The sequence below is a fragment of the Tachyglossus aculeatus genome, unplaced genomic scaffold (genome assembly GCF_015852505.1).
Source record: "Tachyglossus aculeatus isolate mTacAcu1 unplaced genomic scaffold, mTacAcu1.pri scaffold_100_arrow_ctg1, whole genome shotgun sequence".
NCBI lineage: Eukaryota > Metazoa > Chordata > Mammalia > Monotremata > Tachyglossidae > Tachyglossus > Tachyglossus aculeatus.
The window spans coordinates 1,091,869-1,115,737 of NW_024044841.1; positions in this window are offsets into that span (position 1 = coordinate 1,091,869).

The window sequence follows — 23,869 nt, forward strand, 5'->3', positions numbered from 1 at the left end:
GATTTTCCCCGTCCCCCGGGAAAAAGGCCCTTGTTATCACCAAATTACTTTAACGACAACTTCATTCGCACCTAGTCAGCCCTCCCATGCTATTTGGCTGTTCACTCCTCTCCCCAGACAACTCCGATCCCTGACCCCCCTTAACAGTTTCGCCATACTACAGAACTGCCATCCATACGACTCCATCGTCCTCCACCTCCGAGACAGGTTTGCCAAGAGCCCCGGACTCTGCTTGCCATTAACCCCTTGGACCTGATTTGACTGACCTATGGACAATTCATCCTTCTGCTTTGAGCATCATCTGCCAATCTTATGGTCGCTTCTGCATGTTAATTGTTAACCGCTCTCTGTGATGTCATCGTCTGCTTATTTTATTATTCCTATCGAATGTTAATTGCTAACGTCTCTCGCTGATGTCATCACCTGCTTATTTTACTTCCATCGCATGTTAATTGTTAACTGCTGTCGGCGATGTCATCATCTGCTTATTTTTTGCCATCACATAGTAGTTGTTATCTGCTCTCTGTGATATCATCATCTGCCTATTTTATTATTGCCATAGCATGTTAATTGTTAACTACCCTCTGGGATATCATCACCTACTTATATCATTGCTACTGTGTTATTACTTCTGCGTTTCAATTGTAAACCTCCCGCTGTGCTGTCATTTACCTTGCTAACCTCACCATTAACTATCAGTTCCCCTGCTCCCAACTGCCATTCCCATTCCTCACCTTCCCCTTCCCCTCTCCCACCCAGCTTTTTCCCTCCCTTTTCCCACACCACCAACCCTCCCCCTCATCCCCTACCCAGGATCCCTCTGTACAAGCGCCAACCCTCAACTCCCCCCTCCCAACCCCCTCCCTCCCCTCCTCCCAGCCCCCACCCCAACCCAGTTCTCCTTTCTCATCGCCATCCCTCTTCCGACTCTCCCCGCCAGGGCCCCCGCCAACTCAGCACAATCCAAACTCTCCCCAGCCCTTGAACCCTTCCCCTTCCTCCCTTCCCTCCACAGCTGCTGTCAAGTATGGCCTCTGAAACCCCCGCTCCATTATAGGTAAGCTCCCTTTCATCCTGGATTTATTCCTTTCCAGCTCTCTACTCCTCCTCGCCCTATCTGAAACATGGCTGTCTTCGGGCGACACGGTCTCCTCTGCTGCTCTCTCCAGTGGAGGACTCTTTTTCTCCCACTCCCCCGGACTCACCAGAAAAGGAGGACATGTCGGTTTCCTTCTCGCCCCCCAATGTCGCTTTCGCACTACCCCTCTTCCCGCTTCCCTTTCCTTCCCTTCCTTTGAACCCCATATTATTCGCCTCTTCCACCCCCTCCAGATTCTTGTAGCCATCATCTACCGCCCCCGCGGCCCCACCTCCAAAATCTTTAACGAATTTGACCCCTTCCTCGCCTTCCTTCTCTACTTTTCCATGCCCACTCTGATACTCGGAGACTTCAACATCCACATGGATATACCTGGTGACTCCTCTGCCGCCAACCTTCTATCTCTCCTTGACGCTGCCAACCACCTGCTCCACCCCACCTCGCCCACTCACCAACTTGGTCACACGCTCGACCTCATCATCCCCTACCGCTGCACTATCTCCACCCTCACCAACTCTGAAATCCCTCTCTCTGATCATAAGCTTCTCACCTGCCTCATCACTCACGCTCCTCTCCCCGTAAATCTATATTACTACCTCACAGAGACCTACGCTCTCTCGACCACATCCATCTTTCTGAGCCCCTCACACCCTACCTCGCCTCCCTTTCCTCTCTACCCAATCTTGATGATCAGATTACTGCTCTCAACTCTGCCGTCTCTACTCAGCTCGATTCCCTCGCTTCCCTTTCCCTTCGCCGCTCTCGTACCACTAACCCACAGCCCTGGATCACTGCCACTGTCCGCCTCCTTCGCTCTTAGGCTCGAGCTGCTGAACGCTGCTAGCGAAAGTTTAAACACCAAGCCAACCTCGTTCACTTCACGTTTATCCTTTTCTGCCTTACCTCTGCCCTCTCCTCTGCCAGACAAAACTATTTCTCCTCCCTTATTGACACCCAAGCCCATCATCCCCGTGAGTTCTTCCGTAAATTTAACTACCTTCTCAGGCCCCCTGTTCCTCCCCCTCCTCCTTCTCTCACCCCTAAAGATCTGACTTCCTACTTCATTAGTAAAATTAACTCCATCAGGTCTGAGCTCCCCAAAGTCACTCCTCCCCCTTCTCCAACGCCCTAGCTCTCAACCCTCTCCGCTACTCTCCCATCCTTTCCGGCAGTATCCTCAGATAAGATCTCCTCCCTCCTTTCAAGTGCTACACTGGCCACCGGTGCTTCTGACCCCATTCCCTCTCATCTTATGAAATCTCTCGCCCATTCCCTCCTCCCCTCCTTTACTTAGATTTTCAACCCCTCACTCTCCACTGGTTCTTTCCCCTCTGCCTTCAAACATGGCCACGTGTCCCACATAATAAAAAAACCCTCTATTGACCCCACCTCCCCTTCTAGTTATCGCCCTATCTCCCTCCTACCATTCCTTTCCAAACTCCTTGAGCCTGTCGTCTACACCCGCTGCCTCGATTTCCTCATCGCCAGCTCTCTCTTCAACCCACTCCAATCTGGCTTCCGTCCCCTACATTCCACCGAAACCGCCCTCTCAAAGGTCACCAATGACCTTCTGCTTGCCATATCCAACGTCCCCCACTCTATCCTAATCCTCCTCGACCTCTCAGGTGCCTTCGACACTGTGGACCACCCCCTTCTCCTCAACACGCTATCCAACCTTGGCTTCACAGACTCTGTCCTCTCCTGGTTCTCCTCTTACTTCTACAGCCGCTCATTCTCGGTCGCTTTTGCGGGCTCCTCATCTCCCTCCCATCCCCTTACTGTAGGGGTTTTTCAAGAGTCAGTTCTTGGTCCCCTTCTATTCTCTTTCTACACTCACTCCCTTGGTGAACTCATTCGTTCCAGCGGCTTCCACTATCATCTCTACGCCGATGACACCCAATTCTACATCTCTGCCCCTGCTCTCTCTCCTTCCCTTCAGGCTCGGGTCTCCTCCTGCCTTCAAGACATCTCCATCTGGATGTCTGCCCGCAATTTAAAACTCAGTATGTCCAAGACTGAACTCCTTATCTTCCCTCCCAAAGCCTGCCCTCTCCCTGACTTTCCCATCACTGTTGACGGCACTACCATCCTTCCCGTCTCACAAGCCCGCAACCTTGGTGTCATCCTCGACTAGCTCTCTCGTTCACCCCTCACATCCAATCCGTCACCAAAACCTGCCGGTCTCACCTCCGCAACATCGCCAAGATCCGCCCTTTCCTCTCCATCCAAACCGCTACACTGCTGGTTCAATCTCTCATCCTATCCCGACTGGATTACTGCATCAGCCTCCACTCCGATCTCCCATCCTGCTGTCTCTCCCCAGTTCAATCTATACTTCACGCTGCTGCCCGGATCATCTCTGTGCAGAAACGCTCTGGGCATGTTACTCCCCTCCTCAAAAATCTCCAGTGGCTACCGATTAACCTACACATCAGACAAAAACCCCTCACTGTAAGCTTCAAAGGTCGCTATCACTTCGCCTCCTCCTACCTCACCTCCCTTCTTTCTTTCTACAGCCCAGCCCGCACACTCCACTCCTCTGCCGCTAACCTCCTCACTGTACCTCGTTCTCGCCTGTCCCGCCTTTGACCCCCCCCCCCCGTCCTCCCACTGGCCTGGAACGCCCTCCCTCCACACATCCGCGGAGCTAGCTCTCTTCCTCCCTTCAAAGCCCTACTGAGAGCTCACCTCCTCCAAGAGGCCTTCCCAGACTGAGCCCCCTCCTTCCTCCCCCCCTCCCCATCGACCCGTCCTACCTCCTTCCCCTCCCGACAGCACCTGAATATATGTTTGTACAGATTTATTACGCTATTTATTTTACTTGTACATATTTACTATTCTATTTATTTTATTTTGTTAATATGTTTTGTTTTGGTGTTTGTCTCCCCCTTCTAGACTGTGAGTCCGCTGTTGGGTAGGGACCGTCTAAATATGTTGCCAACTTGTACTTCCCAAGCGCTTAGTACAGTGCTCTGCACACAGTAAGCGCTCAATAATTACGATTCAATGAATGAATGAATGAATGAATATTATTATAGTGTACTCTTCCAAGCATTAGTACAGTGCTTTACACACAGAGCTCTGCTCTGAGCTCAATAAACATTCATTCATTCAATCGTATTTGTTGAGCACTTACTTTGCGCAGAACACTATACTAAGCTGATTGACTGATTGGTAATAGTAATAAAGGTGTTTATCGATCCCCCCAGTGGACACAAATGTCAAAGATATACCAATCCTGCAAGGCACACTGAAGCACACAAATTCATTCTCACGCCCTAAATTTCATCTAAACATAAGTGCATCCAAACACATAATCATCATCAATCGTATTTATTGAGCGCTTACTATGTGCAGAACACTGTACTAAGCGCTTGGGAAGTACAAATTGGCAACATATAGAGACAGTCCCTACCCAACAGTGGGCTCACAGTCTAAAAGGGGGAGACAGAGAACAAAACCAAACATACTAACAAAATAAAATAAATAGAATATATATGTACAAATAAAATAAATAAATAAATAAATAGAGTAAAAAATATGTACAAACATATATACATATATACAGGTGCTGTGGGGAAGGGAAGGAGGTAAGATGGGGGGATGGAGAGGGGGACGAGGGGGAGCGGAAGGAAGGGGCTCAGTCTGGGAAGGCCTCCTGGAGGAGGTGAGCTCTCAGCAGGGCCTTGAAGGGAGGAAGAGAGCTAGCTTGGCGGATGGGCAGAGGGAGGGCATTCCAGGACTGGGGGATGACGTGGGCCGGGGGTCGACGGCGGGACAGGCGAGAACGAGGCACGGTGAGGAGATTAGCAGCAGAGGAGTGGAGGGTGCGGGCTGGGCTGTAGAAGGAGAGAAGGGAAGTGAGGTAGGAGGGGGCCAGGTGATGGAGAGCCTTGAAGCCGAGGGTGAGGAGTTTTTGCCTGATGCGTAGGTTGATTGGTAGCCACTGGAGATTTTTGAGGAGGGGAGTAACATGCCCAGAGCATGGGCATGTTCTTTTGGCTTGCTGATGCTGGGATCAAAATATCTGGTCTCTTTATCCGAGCGGGACTTAATTGGAGTGGAGGTCAGGCAGCATTCCTGGGAATCTATGGAAAATCTATGTTGGAACCAGGTGATTCCTTTTTCCAGATTGCACCTATCCTCCGATCTCTCTGAATAATCCAAAATGGGCAGACGACTGGAAAAGTGAACCCTAATACCATTTGGCAGTTCACCAACAGAGGAGATTTTTCTTTCATGTTGAGTAGAACACTCAGCATGATGGACGGTTGCATATAAAAGAGGCCACAGAGAGCGACTAGGGCCACCACCGTATTGGCGCTCTGACTTCGGGCATCTCCTCGGGGGAACATCCGGGGCCGTGGAGGTGACGGACCCGCCAGTGGTTGTCTGTAAAGGACAAACACCAAGTAGCAGCTAGGATTAGAACTAAGGTCCTTCTGAGTCCCAGATCCGGGTTCTATCCACTCGGCCATGGTAAGAGCACGGGTTTGGGAGTCAGAGGATTTGGGGTTTAATCTGCTGTGTGCCCTTGGACAAGTTTCTTAACTTTTCTGGGCCTCAGCTGCCTCATCTGCAAAATGAGGATGAAGACTGTGCGCCCCACGTGGAACAATCGGGGCGGGGTGGGGGGTGGGGATTTTAGCAGTGCTCAGAATTCGGGAAGAACTGTACCGTCTCTGATTTTCAGTGGATAAGAGAGGAAGTAACAACTAGAAAGTTACTTTGAGAGCTCAGAAGACAAGTTGAACGACGGACAGGAGGTGAAGTGCAGTCATAGGGCAGTAAACCTTCAAGCCGATTGTGAGTTTTTGTTGCTTGTGAAAAGATACAACTTGTCCTGAGGGAAGGTTGAGGAGAAGAGAAGAGAAGAGAAGAGAAGTGATGCTTTAGGAAAGAACTATAATGAATGATGAGGTATTCTTGTGTTTGTGTGAGTCCAAGTGTGAATGCAGATACTGAGCAAATGGATCAGTTTGATCAATATGTGGGTTTTATTTTTGTTATTTGTTTTATGATATCGTTATCAATCAGTCAATCAATCAATCGTATTTATTGAACGCTTACTGTGTGCAGAGCACTGTACTAAACACTTGGGAAGTACAAGTTGGCAACAAATAGAGACAGTCCCAACCCAACAGTGGGCTCACAGTCTAGAAGGGGGGACAGAGAACAAAACAAAACATATTAACAAAATAAAATAAATAGACTAGATATGTGCAAGTAAAATAAATAGAGTAATAAATACGTACAAACATATATACATATATACAGGTGCTGTGGGGAAGGAAAGGAGGTAAGGCGTGGAGTGGATAGGGGGATGAGGGGGAGAGAAAGAGGAGGCTCAGTCTGGGAAGGCCTCCTGGAGGAGGTGAGCTCTCAGTAGGGCCTTGAATGGAGGAAGAGAGCTAGCTTGGCGGATGTTGGGAGGGAGGGCATTCCAGGCCTGGGGGATGATGTGGGCCGGGGGTCGACGGCGGGACAGGTGAGAACGAGGCACATTGAGGGGATTAGCGGCAGAGGAGTGGACGGTGCGGGCTGGGCTGTAGAAGGAGAGAAGGGAGGTGAGGTAGGAGGGGGCGAGGTGATTGGGAGCCTTGAAGCCGAGGGTGAGGAGTTTCTGCCTGATGCGCAGGTTGATTGGTAGCCACTGGAGATTTTTGAGGAGGGGAGTAACATGCGCAGAGCATTTCTGGACAAAGATAATCCGGGCAGCGGCGTGAAGTATGGATTGAAGTGGGGAGAGACAAGAGGATGGGAGATCGGAGAGGAGGCTGATACAGTAGTCCAGACAGGATAGGATGAGAGCTTGAACGAGCAGGGTAGCGGTTTGGATGGAGAGGAAAGGGCGGATCTTGGCAATGTTGCGGAGCTGAGACTGGCAGCTTTTGGTGATGGCTTGGATGTGAGGGGTGAACGAGAGAGCGGAGTCGAGTTATGTGCTTACTATATGCTAGGTACTGTACTAAGCACTGGGATAGATACAAGCTAATCAGGTTGGACACAGTCTATGCCCTACATGGTGTTTTCAGTTATAATCCCCAATTTACAGATGAGGTAACCGAGGCACAGAGAAGGTAAATTACTGGCCCTAGGTCATACAGTGGACAAGGAGCGGAGACAGGATTAGAATTCAGGTCCTTTTGTCTACCAGTCTCATTCTCTCTCCACTAGATTGATGAATGTATGTATAAAGGCACTTCTTGTTTGACTCTAAAACCATCCAAAAAATTTTACAACAGTCATATTAATATCTTTATGTTCTCTAACTTCTATCAGCTATTCATTTCAGTTTCAGTCTCCTCAACCAAAAATAATACTCTTGATATTTATTAAATGCTTAATACGTTTCAAGCACAGTATTAAGTGCTGGGGAAGATTCAGGACAATCTGGTAGAACACAGTCCGTGTCCCACGAAGGATTCACAGAATAAGTAGGAGGGAAAACTGGTAACGAATCCTCATTTTACTATTGAGAAAACTGAGGTGTAGAAAAATTGTCACTCCCCTGGCTATGCAGCCGACAAGTGGTAGAGTTGGAATTAGCAGCCAGGTCTTCTGACTCCCAGGCCTGAGGTCTTCCCAATAACACCCTGCTTCTACACAGGTCAAAGCTTGGTGCTTCCAATAGAATGTACGCTCCTTGGGTGCAGTGATCACTTGTACTACTACCGTGTCCTCCTTAGGTACTCAATAAATAGAATTGATTGACTTATTCCTTCCTCCCCAATATCAATGTCTCTAAATCGAAGTCTTCCTTCCCTCTTCCTGTGTAGGGAGTCGACATCATTTCCCAGAAATATTCAATGTCTCCAAGGTGAACTCAAATATCATTTTGAATTCAAAAACTGTCTCCTCTCCATTCAGAACCACTAGCATGTGTTCTGTCAATTCCTTCAGTCATCTCATCAATTGATTCCAAAATTTGCTAATCGCATACAGAAAGTCGATGCTGCCTCCCAGAAGTGCCTAACGTCTCCACTGTGAGGGAATTCCTGCTGCTGGGTTTCTCGGAGGTCCGGGACCTGCAGCTGATCCACGGCACGCTGCTCCTACCTGGCGGCCCTAACGGGTAATATCATCGTCGCCGTCACCGCCCTTGACCGGTGCCTCCACACCCCCATGTACCCCCATCAGGAACCTGTCCGTTCTCGCCCGCTGCTACATCTCCGTCACCGACCCCAAACCTGTTATCATCTCACTGACTGATCGTAGAACCATCTCCCACCTGGGCTGTGTGTCCCAGGACTTTTGGGTGGCTCTGTTTGCTGCTTCAGAGCTGTTCGTCCTCACGGTGATGTCCTACAATCGCTACACCGCCATCTGCCACCCCCTGAGCTACGAACTCATCATGAACAACACGGCCTGTGGAAAGATGTTGGACGCCTCCGGGCTTAGCGGGGTGCTGTTTGGCGTCCTGTATTCAGCTTCAACTTTCTCCCTGAGATTCTGTGGGTCCCACATCGTGCAGCAGCTTTTCTGTGACGTCCTCTGGCCCTTACTGAAGATCTCCTGCTTTGAGAACCACGTCGCCATTGATGTGAACATCACCGGTGGGGTAGCTTTAGGTTTCGTTTGCTTCATCTCCATCATTGTCTCCTATGTCGCATGTTCCAGGCCGTTCTGAGGATGCCGGCCTCCGCGAGCAGGGCCAAATCCTTCTCCACCTGCCAGCCCGACTTCACCGTCTTTACTGCCTTCCTCTCTACGGCAGTCATCTCCTACCTCAAGCACGTGTCAGACTTCCCCTCTACTTGCTGGTGTCCGTGTTCTACACCGTGGTGCCGCCACTCTGAACCCACTCATCTACAGCCTGAGAATCCGGGACTGAAGGCCGCCCTCCTCTAAGGGACAAAATGTCTCTTTCCTTTTGCTGACTATGTCACTCTTTATCAGGGTTCTGACCGTGGAGGTATCAATATAAAGAGCTGTACAAAGAGAAAGTCCAGAATTTGAGGATTTGTCAATGTCTGGGACAAAGGTTGATAAGACGTGTGTTACTGTAAGCCCGGTGTGGGCAGGGATTGTCTCTCTTTATTCTGAATGGTACTTTCCAAGTGCTTAGTATAGTGCTCTGCATACAGTAAACACTCAATAAATATGTCGAATGAATGAATGAAAGGCTGAAAATTGTTTGTTTGGGCGGCATCATGACTTAGTGGAATGAACATGTGGCTGGGAGTCATGAGATTTGAAAGGTCTGCACGGTTCTGCCACCTGCCCGCTGTATGACCTTGGTCCAGCCATGTACCCTCTTCAGGTCTCTGTAAAATCGGGATTCAATATGGGCTCACTCTTTCTTTTAAAATCTGAGCCCCTGTGGGTCAGAAAACGTGTCCGATCTGATTAGTTTGCTTCTACTCCAGGACTTGGCAGTCTTTTGCAAGTCAATTCTTAATAAAGTCAATAATGATAATGTTGACAGTACTACTGATAATAATAATTCTTTGAATTTTAAGATCACTCTTGGTGGTTTTGAAAATCAGAAAATCTGAGGGTGACAAGGGAGAAGGGACACAATCATAGAAACTGTCCCCAACATCTGACTGCCTGTTTACATGTTTTGATGCCTGTCTCCCCTTCCCAGACTGTGAGCCCGTTGTGGGCAGGGATTATCTCTACTTGTTGCTAAATTGTACTTTCCAAGAGCTTAGTACAGTGCTCTGCACACAGTAGGCGTGGAAGTTGTGGGATGACGTAGGGGCTTTGAAGATTGGGAAAGCTGTGCTCTGGAAGGGGGAAGGAAGAAATGTGGGCTGACAGGTAATGTCTCTATCTGTTTATTTATGTCTCTTTAATGTTTATTTAACATCACTAAGATATTTTGAAAGGCTACAGGGCCATTCAGAGGAGAGAATGCAGTGAGCTCCTCACTCCAGTTTGGTACAGTGCTCAGCTCTGAGATAGAAGAGGATGGACCCTAGGCTACAACCTATTCCTTCTGAAAGCAGGGATTTTCCCTTCGTGTACAGCCACCCAGTATCAATGATTCCTTCCCATCACCCCGTTCCCAGAGCTTCTCAGCACCTCCCAAACTGAGACCCCATTCCCTCTCATCTCATGAAATCTCAAGCTCCATCCCTTCTCCCCTCCTTAACTTCCATCTTCAACCGCTCACTCTCCACTGGTTCCTTCCCCTCTGCCTTCACACATGCCCATGTCTCTCCCATCCTAAAAAACCCCTCTCTTTACCCCACCTCACCTTCTAGTTATCGCCCCATATCCTTCCTACCATTCCTTTCCAAACTCCTTGAACGAGTTGTCTACACGCGCTGCCTCGAATTCCTCAACACCAACTCTCTCCTCGACCCCCTCTAGTCTGGCTTCCGTCCCCTACATTCCACGGAAACTGCCCTCTCAAAAGTCACCAATGACCTCCTGCTTGCCAAATCCAACGGCTCATACTCCATCCTAATCCTCCTCGACCTCTCAGCTGCCTTCGACACTATGGACCACCCCCTTCTTCTCAACACGCTATCCGACCTTGGCTTCACAGACCCCGCCCTCTCCTGGTTCTCGTCTTATCTTTCCGGTCGTTCATTCTCAGTCTCTTTTGCAGGTTCCTCCTCCCCTCCCATCCCCTTACTGTGGGGGTTCCCCAAGGTTCAGTGCTTGGTCCCCTTCTGTTCTCTATCTACACGCAATCGCTTGGTGACCTCATTCGCTCGCACGGCTTCAACTATCATCTCTACGCTGATAGTTGATAGTTCCCTTTTAGACTGTGAGCCCTCTGTTGGGTAGGGACCGTCTCTATATGTTACCAACTTGTACTTCCCAAGCGCTTAGTACAGTGCTCTGCACACAGTAAGCGCTCAATAAATACGATTGATTGATTGATTGATTGATGACACCCAGATCTACATCTCTGCCCCTGCTCTCTCCCCCTCTCTCCAGCCTCGCATCTCCTCCTGCCTTCAGGACATCTCCATCTGGATGTCTGCCCACCACCTAAAACTCAACATGTCCAAGACTGAACTCCTTGTCTTCCCTCCCAAACCCCGCCCTCTCCCTGACTTTCCCATCTCTGTTGAAGGCACTACCATCCTTCCCGTCTCACAAGCCCGCAAACTTGGTGTCATCCTCGACTCCGCTCTCTCATTCACCCCTCATATCCAAGCCGTCACCAAAACCTGCCGGTCTCAGCTCCGCAACATTGCCAAGATCCGCCCTTTCCTCTCCATCCATACCGCTACCCTGCTCGTTCAAGCTCTCATCCTATCCCGTCTGGACTACTGCATCAGCCTTCTCTCTGATCTCCCATCCTCGTATCTCTCCCCACTTCAATCCATACTTCATGCTGCTGCCCGGATTGTCTTGGTCCAGAAACGCTCTGGGCATGTTACTCCCCTCCTCAAAAATCTCCAGTGGCTACCAATCAATCTGCGCATCAGGCAGAAACTCCTCACCCTGGGCTTCAAGGCTCTCCATTACCTCGCCCCCTCGTACCTCACCTCCCTTCTCTCCTTCTACAGCCCTCCCCTCACGCTCCGCTCCTCTGCCGCTAATCTCCTCACCGTAGCTCGTTCTCGCCTGTCCCGCCATCGACCCCCGGCCCACGTCATCCCCCAGGCCTGGAATGCCCTCCCTGTGCCCATCTTCCAAGCTAGCTCTCTTCCTCCCTTCAAGGCCCTACTGAGAGCTCACCTCCTCCAGGAGGCCTTCCCAGACTGAGCCCCTTCCTTCCTCTCCCCCTCGTCCCCCTCTCCATCCCCCCCATCTTATATCCTTCCCTTCCCCACAGCACCTGTATATATGTGTATATGTTTGTACGTATTTATTACTATATTTAGTTATTTAATTATTTTATTTGTACATATCTGTTCTATTTATTTTATTTTGTTAGTATGTTTGGTTTTGTTCTCTGTCTCCCCCTTTTATACTGTGAGCCCACTGTTGGGTAGGGACTGTCTCTATATGTTGCCAACCTGTACTTCCCAAGCGCTTAGTACAGTGCTCTGCACACAGTAAGCACTCAATAAATACAATTGATTGATTGATAGTATAACAACAATAAAAATAATTGCATTTGTTAAGTGCTCACTATGGGTCAAGCACTGTTCTAAGCGCGGGGGTAGATACAACGTAATTAGTTTGTCCTACCTGGGGTTCACAATCTTATTCCCCGTTTTCTAGATGAGGTAACTGAGGCCCAGAGAAGTTAGGTGGCTTGCCCAAGGTCACACACCAGACAAGTGGCAGAGCCGGGATTAGAACCCACGTCCTGTGACTCCCAAGCCCGAACTCTTGCCACTGAGCTATGCTGTTTCTAACGCTGCTTCTCTGAGTTGATCTCCTCAGGAGTCTGGGGGAGGGTTTTAGGATAGATTTAGCGTCATTTCTAGTTCTTTCTAGATTTCCAATCAGAAGACGTCAGAAAATACAACTGATTAAATGGCCGATTGATTGTTCGAGGTCGTGAACAAGATGAAACTCAGAGAAGCAGCGTGGCCTCGTCGACAGGGCAAATCTCTTCACTTCTCTGGGTTTCAGTTTCCTCATCTGTAAAGTGGGGATTGAGAATGTGAGTCCCATGTGGGACCGGGACTATGTCTAACCTGTTGAGCTTGTATCGAATCCCAGCATTTAGTTCAGTGCCTGGCACATGGTAGGCGCTTAAGATGTTCCATTGAAGAAAAAAAATAAAGAGGCTGAAGCGCCTACCCGTTGACCCAGATGGTCACTACCAGAGGGAACCGTTAAGATGCTGTTGCCACGGGAACCCTGCAGATAAGTGCCGTCACCGGGTCCTCATCTCTGTGGGGACTCAAAGGCTGGGCACGGACCGCCATGATCCCGTCCTCCGGGGTCCCCCCTCAGCGGCTTGAAGGCTTTCTTCCCTATGACTGCACTTCACCTCGTCTCCATCGTTCAACTCGTCTTCTCAGCTCTCAAAGCAACTTTCTAGTTGTTACTCACGATCTACTCTCCTGCTTCCAGCCTAGCCTGGAACTCCCTCTCTTATCCACTCAAAATCAGAGAGAACACAGTTCTTCCCGAATTCTGAGCACCCCCCTCCTCCAACCAGCTTCCCCAATTCATTTCCCAACATTCTACACCGACTTCACCTACCTCAAGCGTGAATAAACTCATTTCTAGCCTCATTTAGTGCAAAAGGCATGGGACCAGGAGTTCTCTTCCTCACTGTGAGCTCCTTGAGTGCGGCATATACATCTACCAGCTCTGTTCTACTGTACTCTCCCAAGCATAGCTTAGTGGGAGTCAGAGGACATTGGTTCTCATCATGCCTCTGTCTCTTTGCTGCTGTCGGACCTTGGGCAAGTCGTTTGACTTCTCTGGGCCTCAGTTTCCTCATCTGTAAAATGAGGGTAAAGACTGTGAGCCCCATGTGGAACAAGGACTGTGCTTAACTTGTATTTACCCCAGCGCTTAGGACAGTGCTTGAGACATAGTAAGAGTTTAACAAGTACTACTATTATTATTACTCTCCAAGGGTTTAGTGCACACAGTATGCTCTCGAAAATACTCTGAAATCACCAACTCTGAAATCCCTCTCTCTGATCATAATCTTTTCACCTGACTCTTCACTCACACTCCTTTCCCCTGTAAATCCCTATTACTCCCTCACAGAGACCTCCGCTCTCTTGACCCCATCTATCTTTCTGAGCGCCTCACTCCCCACCTCGCCTCTCTCTTCTCTCTACCCAATCTTGATGATAAGATTACTGCTCTCAGCTCTACCCTTTCTACTCAGCTAGACTCACTCGCTCCCTTTTCCCTTCGCCGCTCTCGTACCACTAACCCACAGCCATGGACCACTGCCACTGTCCGCCACCTTCGCTCTTATGTTCGAGCTGCCAAACGCTGCTGGCGAAGGGCTAAACACCATGCCAACCTCGTTCACTTCAAGTTTACCCTTTCCTGCCTTAACTCTCCCTGACTTTCCCATCACTGTTGACGGCACTACCATCCTTCCCGTCTCACAAACCCGCAATCTTGGTGTCATCCTCGACTCCGTTCTCTCGTTCACCCCTCACATCCAAGCCGTCACCAAAACCTGCCGGTCTCAGCTCCGCAACGTTGCCAAGATCCGCCCCTTCCTCTCCATCCAAACCGCTACCCTGCTCGTTCAAGTTCTCATCCTCCCGTCTGGACTACTGTATCAGCCTTCTCTCCGATGTCCCATCCGCTTGTCTCTCACCACTTCAATCCATACTTCACGCCGCTGCCCGGATTGTCTTTGTCCAGAAACGCTCTGGGCATGTTACCCCACCTCCTCAAGAATCTCCAGTGGCTACCAATCAACCTGCGCATCAGGGAGAAACTCCTCACCCTCGGCTTCAAGGCTCTCCATGACCTCGCCCCCTCCGACCTGACCTCCCGTTTCTCCTTCTGCAGCCCAGCCCGCACCCTCCGCTCCTCTGCCGATAATCTCCTCACCGTGCCTCGTTCTCGCCTGTCCCGCCGTCGACCCCCGGCCCACGTCATCCCCCTGGCCTGGAATGCCCTCCCTCCCAAAATCCGCCAAGCTAGCTCTCTTACTCTATTCAAGGCCCTACTGAGAGCTCACCGCCTCCAGGGGGCCTTCCCAGATTGAGCCCCCTCCTTCCTCTCCCCCCCTCCCCCTCTCCCCCCCACCGCCTTACCTCCTTCCCTTCCCCACAGCACCTGTATATATGTATATATATTTGTACGTATTTATTACTCTATTTTTTATTTTACTTGTACATATCTATTCTATTTACTTTATTTTGTTAATATGTTTTGTTTTGTTCTCTGTCTCCCCCTTCTAGACTGTGAGCCCACTGTTGGGTGGGGACAGTCTCTATATGTTGCCAACTTGTACTTCCCAAGCGCTTAGTACAGTGCTCTGCACACAGTAAACGCTCAATAAATACGATTGATTGATTGATTGATTGAAAATACGGTTCAAGACTAATTGACTGATAGTAAATTATTCTGTGTCAATGTAGCCCAGCAAGCTAGAAAGCCCGTAAGGGCAGGGATTCCAACCTTTCCCGCTATTTGTTTTCTCCCAACATTTGGGAAAAATCACTTACAGCGAGGAATTGCTGATAGTGCCAGTGGCGGTCCAAAGCTGGTCACAGTCTCTGAGCTCTGCCCGTCATTTAGCCTCTGCAAGGGATTCTGGGACCCAAGGAAGGCCAAATTGACTTCCACAGTGCTGGAGCAACGTAGCCTGGCGGGTAGTTGGCGTGGTAGCGTGGTTTGAGGAGGACGACGGAGACATGTGAGATGGTTGAGGGTTACTGAGCTGGAAAACACCTCCCCTCCTGTTAGCACCCCTACCCCACTGGGAGAGGCACTCATTGTCTGAACCCCAATTTAGGCCCCAGATTGGCTCCATCTCTTCAATCCTCATCTTGGTCCCCCTGTTTCTCCAACCCACTTACCCTCGTTCACTCTCACCAGGGCAGCGTGAAGCTGGGGGTTGCTGACCTCTGCAGAGCTGGGCTTGTCACCTCTTTCACCTCAGACTCTTGGGTTCAGTCAGCCAGGTCCCTCTCTGCTCTCCCTCAGACCTCGAGACGCTCTCCAGACGACCTCTGTCCCTGTAGACAAAGCTGCTCAGGAGCTGCTCTGAAGGGATCGCTAGAGGATGGCTTGGGGCCCTGCAGAGGGGCCCGGTCGCTGCAGCATCAACCATGGTGCCGGCCCTCGGGATTCCTGTGGAAAAAGTGGCATCTGCATCCCAGCGTCCCAACGCTTCCTGTTTTCAACGACAGTCTTTGGCCACTGTGAATGGCTTCACCTTTGTCTAATTCACAATCTGAGACACTCAATCTGTCAGTCAATCAACCAATTTAAACTTTTTCTTGTGGTCTTTGTGAAGCGCTTACTGTATGTCAGGCACTATTCTAAGTGCCGAAGTTTGTACAAGCTAATCAGCTTGGACAGATTCCATGTTCCCCGTGGGGTTCACATCTCAATTCCCATTTCACAGATGAGGGAACTGAAGCACAGAGAGCTTAAGCAAACTTGCCTAAGATCACACAGCAGACATGTGGTGGAACCGAAATCAGAATCCATGTCCATCTCAGGCCCTTGCTCTACCAGCTAGGCAAGGCTGCTTCTTCTGACTTGTCCTGATTGCAAATCCACTGAAGCTCTGTTCATACTGACTAAAGAAACTATACACTTAAATCAAGCGTTCATCCAATTTCTCATCTTTCCCTTCTCTCCTTCCTCCTCTAGGTAATTTATTCTGTGTATCACTCTCCCCCATTAGACCATAATCTCCTGGAGAGCAGGAAGAATGCAATTATATCTCTTTTCAACTCTCCTGAGAGCTTATTACAGTGCTTTGCACCCAGGATGTGGTCATTAAATGCCATTGAAAATAATGATATTAATAATTATGATCTTTTTTAAGTGCTTACTATGTGCCAAGCACTCTTCTATGTGCTGTAGTAGTTACAAGATTAGATGCAGCCCCTGCACCACGCTGGGATCACAGTCTCAATCCCCATTTTACAAATGAGGTCACGGAGGCTCAGAGAAGTGAAGTGACTTGCCCAAAGTAACAGGGAAGACAAGTAGCATAACAGGGATTAGAACCTGCTACCTCTGACTCCCATGTCCGGGCTCTGGATGGATGGATGGATAGATGGATGGACGGATAGATGAATGGTTGGGAGGATGGATGGATGGAAGGAAGGAATGATGGATTGAAGTGAGAAGATGGCTTTGACAAGACAGATGCAGCTGCAGTCATCCTTTCTTCCCTTCTCCCATACCACCTCCCATTTTCCAACTTTCTTTCCCACCCCCCAGAGTCATGCTAAGGGGCTTAACATTATATTTTCATAGTTATTACTAATAATGATATCATTATTGTGTTTACTAAACGATTGTGTGGCTAAATTGTTCCACGTGCTAGAGTAGAAACAAAAGAATCAGTTCGGACACAATTCCTGTCCCAGAGGGACTCAGGGTATAAGATGAAGAGAGATCCTAGGAATGTTAAGTCACTGCCCCTAGGTCACAAAACAGGCCACTAGCAGAGCTGGCGTCAGAAGTCAAGTCTCAATCAATCAATCAATTACATTTATTGAGCACTTACTCTGGGCCCAGCACCGTAATAAGCACTTGGAAAAGTTCAATATTCCAGAGTTGGTAGACACATTCCTTTCCCACAATGAGCTTACAGTCTTGAGCGATTCTTTAAGGCTATGATTTAATTAAAAACAATTATGGTATTTGTTAAGCACTTGCTATGTGCCAAGCACTGTACTAAACACTGGGGTAGATACAAGGTAATCGGGTTGTCCTAAGTGGGGTTCACAGACTTAATCCCCATTTTACAGATGAGGTAACTGATGTTTGGAGAAATAAAGTTGTTCTCCCATGGTCTCACAAACGACAAGTGGCAGAGCAGGGATTAGAATGGCCCCAAAACAGGATTTACTTGGGAGAGTTCAGTTTAACAGAGTTGTTAAACACATTCCCTGCCTACAATGAGTTTAGAGTCTAGAGGGACTCCACTTCCTTTAGGCCATGATGCCTCACCAAAACTGGATAGTCAATCCTACTTCAGTCTTAGCTGCCTCCCACCCAGACTTTGACAATTCATCAACGTCCAGCGTTTTCTGTGAGCCCCTGAAGGACAGTTGAGTATTTGGCTAGGTCCAAGGGCAATTCCTTGGTCAAGTGGTGGTGTGAGATTATTTGCACAAGGAAGGAGACATTTTGTCCCAGAGTAGAGGTTGGGTGAGTGACCCTTTTAGGATCCTGCCCATGGTGACCTTCATTTCCTATTTCCTCAGGGTGTAGATGGGGAGGTTTAGGGCGGGGGGCACTACCGTATAGAACACGGACACCAGCAGGTCCAGTACTGAGGGGGAATCTGAGGGTGGCTTCAAGTAAGCAAATAAAGAAGTCATGTCAAAGAGAGTGATGGCAACGAGGTGAGGCAGGCAGTTAAATAAAGCTTTGGCCCGTCCCTCGGCGGCAGGCATCCTTAGCACGTCCTGGATAATATGAGATTATGATGAGAATGAAGCAGACGAAACCTAACACTAGCTCGGCAGTGACGCTCACATCGACGACGACATGGTCGTCGGAGCAGGTGATATTCAGCAGAGAGGGGACGTCACACAAAAACTGCTGGATGACGTTGGACACGCAGAAGGACAGGGAGAAGGTCGGAGCTGAAAACAAGACTCCAAACAGGCCCCCACTGTCCCATGAGGCGGCCTCCATCTTCCCACAGGCCATTCTGTTCATGATGACCTCGTAGTGCAGGGGGAGGCAGATGGAGGTGTAGCGGTCAAAGGACATCACTGTGAGGGCAAAATATTCTGAACCTTCAAAGAAAATCACCAGACAGACCGATACTGCATAGCTTAGGAAGGAGATTTCTCTACGGTCGGTCAGGAAGTTGTGGGTGGATTTGGCGGCGGTGACGGAGATGTAGCAGAGGTCGAGGACAGACAGGTTCCTGAGGAAGAAGTACATGAGAGTGTGGATGCCCCGATCGAGGTCGGTGATGGGGACAATGAGGAGATTCTCCGTCAGGGTCGCCAGGTAGAGCAGGAGGAACAGTGTGGCATGGACCAGCTGCAGCTCCCGGATCTCCGAAAAACCCAGCAGGAGGAAACACATCACCGCGGAGACAATGGACATTTTGGGGAGGCAGCATTGACTTTCTTCAGTGGATGTGGGAAAAACCAAAGTTAGAGTCCATTGCTGGGATGAGTGAAGAAACTGACAGGACATTTGCTAGTGATTCTCTAAGGAAAGGAGGCAGTTACTGGATTTAAAATAATCTTTGAGTGCATTATCCTGCAGGGATAAGGAAAGATCCAGATTTTCACAATATTTTGGTAGATTTAAAAGGAATTCCTGAGATGGTCTCCCCTCCGCCACCCCAACAGAGTTGGTAGACACATTCTCTGCCCACATCGAGTTTACTGTCTGAAGGAAGATCTTTTTCTATCTTCGTCTTCAACCCTCTCCACTCCCTGAACTAGTTCCCTGCTTCCATTACCCAATACCTTGCATGCACACAGATAAATACACAAACATACTCAGCTTCTAGCACAGGCAACCTGATTGCAGCAGCTCCTGTAAAGTGGAAACTGAATTCGCTCAGTAATTTTTATTGAGCTCTTACTTTGTGCAGAACACTGTACTTAATGCTGGGGAGAGTACAACAGAATACTAACAGACACAGCTCCTGCCCACAACGAGTTTACAGTCTAGAGGAATAATGCATTGCAGTTGGGTTGATTTCAGTGAACGTTTTATCACGGGATTCAGTACCATCCACCTGTTCTAATTCTACTCTTCATTACCCGCTTTCTTCATCCAACCCTCCAAAAAAGGAACCTTTCTTACCGTGACTCGCCTTCGATGCTTTATCGTAACACCTCTGGCTCCCATCCCTTTCTTTGGTCTGGAAATGCACCCTTTTCAATACCCCAGCCCAAGATATGCCAGCCTCAAAAACCCTCTGGAATTCCACCTTCTCAAGGAGAATTTAGCTAATTCACTTCTTTCCACCATCTGTCAGTGACCATCTCCAGACTTAATGCATCTGCAGACTCTCAGGATATTGCTACTTAAGCTACTTACTGCTATTTTATTTAGACTCAATAATCTAGGCTGTAAGATCCTTGAGAAAACATTTCTACCAACTCATATATTGTATTCCTCTAAGCATTTAGTACAGTGCTCTGCACACGGTAAGTGCTCAATAAATGTCTCCGATTGGTTGACTGATCCATGCCTGCTTCACCCCTAGATAGTGAGCTCCTTGTGGGCAGGGAACATGTCAACAAACTCTTTTTTAGGGTACTCTCCTCAGCACTTAGAATAGCGCTCTGCACACATTAAGCACTAAAAAATATGACTATCAAGCACTAAGAATAATAATGATAATAATGATAGTATGTGTTAAGCGCTATGTCCCACGCACTGTTCTAAGCGCTGGGGGAGATATAAGGTAATCAGGTTGTCCCACCTGTGGCTCACAATCTTAATCCCCACTTTACAGATGAGGTAACCGAGGCCCAGAGATGTGAAGTGACATGCCTGAAGTCACACAGCTGACAAGTGGTGGAGCTGGGATTTGAACCTACGACCTCTGACTCCCACCCCCATGCTCTTTCCAGTAAACGAGGCTGCTACTCATCCGCATATCCATTGTTCCATTCTTTTGTCCTCCCAGTTGTAAGTGACATTTTGCCTATATAAACTATTAGATTGGGAAGTCTTTGAGGGCAGGGATCATGACTTTTACCTCTCTTTTTACCGTATTTCTTAAGTTCTCATTATGTGCCAGGCACTTTACTAAGCTATGGCGTGAATATAAGAAAATTAGGTTGGATCCAGTCCCCGCCCCACACAGGGCTCATAGTCTCAGTCCCCATGTTACAAATGAGGGAACTGAGGCACGGAGAAGAGAAGTGACTTGCCCCAAATCCTTCAGAAGAGAAGCAGCCCTGCCCAGTGGAAAGAGCACGGGTCTGGGCTCTAATTCCAGCTCTGACAATTGCTTGCTGTGTGACCTTGGGTAAGGTACTTATCTTCTCTGTGCCTCAGTTCTTCTATTCTCCCTCCTGCTCAGACTGTGAGCCCCTTGAGGTACAGGGATTGTGTACAACCTGATTAACTTGCCCAGTGCTTAGAACAATGTGTGAAACATAGTAAGCACATAACAAATACCATTAAAAAAGGAAAAAGAGGTGGAGCCGTTATTAGAAATCAACTGCACTGACTTGCAGCCCATGCTCTTTCTGCTAGGACACACTGCTTCTCTCTTGCAGTGTGGGTAGGGTTAGGTAGGGACTGTCTCTATATGTTGCCAACTTGTACTTCCCAAGCGCTTAGTACAGTGCTCTGCACACAGTAAGCGCTCAATAAATACGATTGATTGATTGATTGATCTTACATCTGCCCCAGATTTGGTGAGGGACGTCCTGTGAGGAGAAATTGGTGGTGAAATATCTGGCTGGTATAGTTTCATTAATTCCCTCTTGTCCCAGCCCGGAGGGTTGAGCGGATGGTTGAAGTCACCACGGCAAGGGGATGACGCCATGCCATAATGCCTTAGCCCGGCAGCCATGGTAACCGGGGTTTTGGCGGTGAATGGAGACTACCGTAGGGGCAACGTTTTCTCTCTGCCTGTGTATGCAGCCCAGGTACCAGCTCCACCCTGGGCCCTGGGCATGAACGTCTTCCCAGAGTGACCCTCTCACTCACATTGATTTGCGTGATGGTCTCTCCCTATTTATCCCCAACCCCGGTCACTCTCACTGGACCAGTGTGGGATTAAGGGACCCCTGAAACTCTCTAGGCTGGGCTGTTTCCCGTCTCTCCTCTGACTCCTGGATGCAGCGGCCACGTGGAGACAGCGAGGAGCCATCAGCCTCTCTCTGCTCTCCCGCGAACACTGACATGTGCTTTCCAGGCAGGGCCACTGTTCCCTTAGGTAAAGCCACCGCTGCTCAGAGGAGGATCCCCGGAGGACCGGATCACGGCGGCTCGTCTCTACGGTCTTTGAATCCCCACATAGATGAGGATCCGGTGATGGCACCTATCTGTAGGGTTCCACGGCAACAGTATCTTAACGGTTCCCGCAGTTAGTGACCATCTGGGTCAACGGTTGGGCGCTTCAGCTTCTTTTTTTCTTCAATGGTACCTGTTAAGAGCTTATCATGTGCCAGGCACTGTACTAAATCCTAGGATTCGATACAAGCTCATCATGTTGGACATAATCCCTTTCCCACATGGGGCTCACAATTTCAACCCCCATTTTACAGATGAGGGAACTGAAGACTAGAGAAGTGAAGATACTTGCCCAAGGTCAAGCATCAGAAAGGTACAGATCCAAGATGAAAACCCAGGTCATTCTGACTCCCAGGTCCGTGATGTATTGACTAGGCCACGCTGCTTCTCTGAGTTTCATCTTGTTCATGACCTCAAACAATCAATCGGTCATTTAATCATTTGTATTTTCTGACCTCTTTTTTAAATGGCATTTATTAAGCGTTTACTATGTGCAGAGCACTGTTCTAACGTCTTCTGATTGAAAAACTAGAGTGAACGAGAAATGACTCTCAATCCATCCTAAAACCCTCCCCCGGGCTGGCTTGGGGGATTAACCCAGAGAAGCATCATGAGAAGCAGCGTAGCTTAATGGCAAGACCCCGGGCTTGGGAGTCAGAAGACATGGGTTCTATTCCCGGCTCCATCACCTGTCTACTGTGTGACCTTCGGCAAGCCATTTAATTTCTCTGTGCCTCAGTTACCTCATCTGAAAAATGGAGATTAAGACTGTGAATCCGAGGTGGGACAACCTGATCATGTTGTACCTAACCTAGCACTTAGAACAGTGCTTGATGCATAGTAAGCACTTAACATATGCAATCGTTATCATTGTTATTATTATTATCAGTTTCTGGGGGTTATGGGTTCTGAGAACGGGGTGATGGGAGGGAATCGCTGATACTGATACTGAATGGGTATACACGACGATAAAATTCCTGGTTTCAGAAGAAATAGGTTGTAGCCTAGGGCTCGTCCGCTTCTACCTCAGAGCTGAGACACTGTACCGAAATGGGGTGAGGCGATCACTGCATTTTCTCCTCTGAATGGCCATTTTCAAAATATCTCAGTGATGGAAAATGGAGAAATAATCTGCCAGTCCATATTTCCTCCTACCCACTTCCAGTCCATCAGAGCACAGCTTTCCCCATCCTTAATGCCCTCTGTCACGTCACCACTTCCACGATACCTCGCACGATTCATTTTTCTTCTCCCTAAGTCATCTTCACCCAACTACCAATCAGCATTTTAGGCCAATTTTCCATTTTAGCACTCACACCCACCATTACAGCTTTATACATAGTGGCTTTGATAAAACGTACTCTTTGAGCAAATAGTCATCTATTTACCATTCTTTCCATTCTCTTCTTCGTCCTCTCATTAATTGATTCTGTGTCTATCTCCCTTGTTAAATTTTATGCTCTTGGAAAGCAGTGATGGTGTATAATTTATATTGATGCCCCTGAACTGTTCACTACAGTACTTTACACCCAGGATGCATTTAACAAATATCATTGATAGATGAATACATGGCGGGGTTGTTGGATGGATGGTGGAAGGGTGGGTGGGTAGATGGATTGATAGATGGCTGGCTGTATGGGTGGATTGTTTACTGTGTAACCTTAGGCAAGGCATTTCACTTCTCTGTGCCTCAGTAACCTCATCTGTAAAATGGGGATTGAAACTGTGATCCCCACGTGGGACTGTGTAAACCCTGATTAGCTTGTATCTGCCCCAGCACTTAGTACAGTGTCTGAAACATAGTAAGCGCTTGACAAATACCACTATTATTATTACTATGGATAGATGGTTGGGTGGACGGTTGAGTGGATGGATGGATGGATGGATGGATGGATGGATGGATGGATGGGTGGATGGATGGATGGATGGATGGATGAATGAATGAATGAATTAATGGATGGACAGACAGATGGGTTAACAGACAGTTGGACGGATGGATGGTAGGACAGACGGATGGATGGATGAAAAAGGAAACATAAATTTTGTCCTTTAGATGACTTCCACATCTTTTGGACCGTGCTGGGGGTGCCGACCGCCGAGGGCCGGGCCAAAGCCTTCTCCACCTTGCTGCCCCACTTCGCCATTGTCACCTTTTTCATCACTTCCGGCTCCTCTGCTTACTTGAAGCTTATATCTGACTCCCCCTCAGCGCTGGAACTGACGCTGTCTGTGTTTTTATTATGTCGTGCCCCCCACCCTGAACCCCCTCAGCCTGAG